This window comes from Bos indicus x Bos taurus, chromosome 1, assembly GCF_003369695.1.
Source record: "Bos indicus x Bos taurus breed Angus x Brahman F1 hybrid chromosome 1, Bos_hybrid_MaternalHap_v2.0, whole genome shotgun sequence".
NCBI lineage: Eukaryota > Metazoa > Chordata > Mammalia > Artiodactyla > Bovidae > Bos > Bos indicus x Bos taurus.
The window spans coordinates 147,738,298-147,742,396 of record NC_040076.1 but is presented as its reverse complement, the minus strand read 5'-3'; positions in this window follow the sequence as shown (position 1 = coordinate 147,742,396).

Sequence of the window (4,099 nt, the reverse complement as noted above, 5' to 3'; positions counted from 1 at the left end):
CACATGGACGTCACCAGATGGTCAATACCAAAATCTGATTGATTATACTCTTTGCAGCCAGACATGGAGAAGCTCTATAGAGTCAGCAAAAACAAGACCGGGAGCTGACTGTGGCTCAGATCATGAACTCCTTATTGGCAAATTCAGACTTAAATTGAAGAAAGTAGGGAAAACCACTAGACCATTCAGGTATGACCTAAATCAAATCCCTTAATGATTATACAGTGAAAGTGACAAATAGATTCAAGGGATTAGATCTGATAGGCAGAGGGCCTGAAGAACTATAGATGGAGGTTTGTGACATTGTACAGGAGGCAGTGATCAAAACCATCCCCAAGAAAAAGAAATGCAAAAAGGCAAAATGGTTGTCTAAGGAGGTCTTACAAATAGCTGAGAAAAGAAGAGAAGCAAAAGATAAAGGAGAAAAGGAAAGATATAAGCATCTGAATGCAGAGTTCCAAAGAATAGCAAGGAGACATTAAGGAAGCCTTCCTCAGTGATCAACCCAAAGAAATAGAGGAAAACAACAGAATGGGGAAGACTAGAGATCTCTTCAAGAAAACTAGAGATACCAAGGGAACATTTCATGCAAAGATGGGCTCAATAAAGGACAGAAATGGTAAGGACCTAACAGAAGCAGAAGATATTAAGAAGAGGTGGCAAGAATACACAGAAGAACTATGCAAAAAAATCTTCATGACCCAGATAACCACGATGGTGTGCTCACTCACCTTGAGCCAGACATCCTGGAATGTGAAGTTAAGTGGGCCTTAGGAAGCATCACTACGAACAAAGCTAGTGGAGATGATGGAATTCCAGTTGAGCTATTTCAAATCCTAAAAAATGATGCTATGAAAGTGCCACACTTAATATGTCAGCAAATTTGGAAAACTCAGCAGTGGCCACAGGACTGGAAAAGGTCAGTTTTCATTCTAATCCCAAAGAAGGGCAATGCCAAAGAATGTTCAAACTATCGCACATTTGCACTCATCTCACATGCTAGCAAAGTAATGCTCAAAATTCTCCAAGCCAGGCTTCGACGGTATGTGAACCATAAACTTCCAGATGTTCAAGGTGGATTTAGAAAAGGCAGAGGAACCAGAGATCAAACTGCCAACATCCGCTGGATGATCGAAAAAGCAAGAGAATGCTAGAAAAACATCTACTTCTGCTTTATTGACTCCACCAAAGCCTTTGTCTGTATGGATCACAACAAACTGGAAAATTCTGAAAGAGATGAGAATTCCAGACCACCTGACCCACCTCCTGAGAAATCTGTATGCAGATCAAGCAGCAACAGTTAGAACCGATCATGGAACAACAGACTGGTTCCAAATTGGGAAAGAAGTATATCAAGGCTGTGTATTGTCACCTTGCTTATTTAACTTATATGCAGAGTACATCAAGTGAAACGCCGGGCTGGATGAAGCACAAGCTGGAATCAAGATTGCTGGGAGAAATATCATAACCTCAGATATGCAGATGACACCACCCATACGGCAGAAAGCAAAGAGGAACTAAAGAGCCTCTTATTGAAAGTGAAAGAGGAGAGTGAAAAAAGTTGGCTTAAAGCTCAACATTCAGAAAACAAAGATCATGGTATCGGGGCCCATCACTTCATGGCAAATAGATGGGCAAACAATGGAAACAATGAGAGACTATTTTTTTGGGCTCCAAAATCATTGCAGATGGTGACTGCAGCCATGAAATTAAAGGACACTTGCTCCTTGGAAGAAAAGTCATGAGCAACCTAGACAGCATATTAAAAAGCAGAGACATGACTTTGCCAACAAAGGTCCCTCTAGTTAAGGCTATGGTTTTTCCAGTAGTCATGTATGGATGTGAGAGTTGGACTATAAAGAAAGCTGAGTGCCGAAGAATTGATGCTTTTGAACTGTGGTGTTAGAGAAGACTCTTGAGAGTCCCTTGGACTGCAAGAAGATCCAACCCGTCAGTCCTAAAGGAAATCAGTCTTGAATATTCATTGGTAGGACTCATGCTGAAGCTGATACTCCAATACTTTGGCCACCTGAAGCGAATAACTGACTCACTGAAAAAGACCCTGATGCTGGGAAAGATCGAAGGGAGGAGGAGAAGGGGATGACAGAGGATGAGGTGGTTAGATGGCATCACCAACTCAATGGACATGAGTTTGAGCAAGCTCCGGGAGTTGGTGATGGACAGGGAGGCCTGGTGTGCTGCAGTTCTTGGGGCCAGAAAGAGTCAGACACGACTGAGCAACTGAACTGAGGTGGGATTGTGGTCCCTTCCTGGTATTTCTTTTGGCCTGAGGTGACCTCGACCTTAGGTTTACAGGCTGTGTTGTCAATGGTGACTGCCAAGAGGGTTTATGCCAAAGGGGACCTTCCCAGACTGGTACCCCCATCCCAGTGGTGAACCCCTGCCAAGCCACACCTCCACAGGAGACCCTACAACACTAGCAGCTGGTTTGGTTCACTCTCCTACTCTTTTCCTCTGAGTCTTGGTTCAGGCAAGGTTTTGTTGAGCCCTCCAAGACTGGAATCTCTGTTTCCCCCAGTCCTGTGAAAGTCTTGTAATCAAATCCTCTGGTCTTCAAGGGCAGATTCTCATGGGGTTCCCAGTCCCTTTGTTGGATCCCCAGGCTGGGAAACCTGATATGAGGTTCAGAACCTTCACAACAGTGGGAGAATTTCTTTGGTATTATCATTCTCAAGTTTGTTGCCTACCTGAGGAGTATGGGACTTGATTTTATCATAATTGTTCCCCTCCTACCATCTTGCTGTGGCTTCTTCTTTGCCTCTGGACACGGGGTATCCTTTTTTTGGTAGGTTCCAGCACTCCAGAACTCTTGCCTGGAAAATCCCATGGACGAAGGAGCCTGGTGAACTGCAGTCCATGGGGTTGCAAAAAGTCAGACACGACTGAGCGACTTCACTTTCACGCATTGGAGAAGGAAATGGCAACCCACTCCAGTGTTCTTGCCTGGAGAATCCCAGGGACGGGGGAGCCTGGTGGGCTGCCGTCTCTGGGGTCGCACAGAGTCAGACACGACTGAAGCAACTTAGCAGCAGCAGCAGCATCCTTCTGGGCTTCCCTGCTGCCTCAGCTGGTAAAGAATCTGCCTGCAATGTGGGAGACCTGGGTTTGATCCCTGGGTTGGGAAGATCCCCTGGAAAAGGGAAAGGCTACCCACTCCAGTATTCTGGCCAGGAGAATTCCATGGACTATAATTCCATGGACTCTATAGTCCATGGGGTGGCAAAGAGTTGGACAGGACTGAGTGACTTTCACTTCACTTCACTTTAGCATCTGCCTGTCGTTGGTTGTTCAACAGCTAGTTGTGATTTTGGTTCACAAATAAGGATTCTTGCTTACATATATAGCGTTTGGTTTTCTTTTTCTATCATTTGCTCTTACATGTTTTCTATCATCATAGAAATTATATATCATAACTTTATGTTTTTTGTTATCTGATATTAGTAAGTGTCTCTAAAGAAACTTGATTGGATTGTTAGCTTTCTTTCCCTTCCCTCCCTTCCTGGCTTTTAAAAAAATGGTAGATAATCTTTATTGAGTTCCTGCTCTCAGCATTTAATGCGTGTATGCTGAGTTGCGTAGTCATGTCCAACTCTTTGAGACACTTTGGACTGTAGCCCGCCAGGCCCCTCTGTCCATGGGTTTCTCCAGGTAAGAATACTGAAGTAGGCTGCCATGCCCTCCTCCAGGGCGTCTTCCTGGCCCAGAGATGGAACCCATGTCTCTTGTGTCTCCTGCATTGCAGGTGGATTCTTGACCAGCATTTAATACTGCAGCTCAACTTATTATGACAGGAGGCTTTCTATAGTGGAGCCAAACTTGAGGGACCCCTTTTGGAAGCAGACTTGAAAGCATCTTGGTAGCCACACTAATGTTCTTTCACAGCTTTCTCACTGTTTTCCGCTCCTCTCCGTTTCAGCTGGTGATGGGTACTTCCAGTTATCAGTGGTCTATCAAAGAGAAGATTGTTTTAGCAGTTTCCAGAGACATTATATTCCTTGGGGAAGAATCTTTGTGCTGCTGTCAAAAGATGTATTTGTCCTCTGCTTTTTAGCAACTCTTATTCTTTGAACCTGTCCTT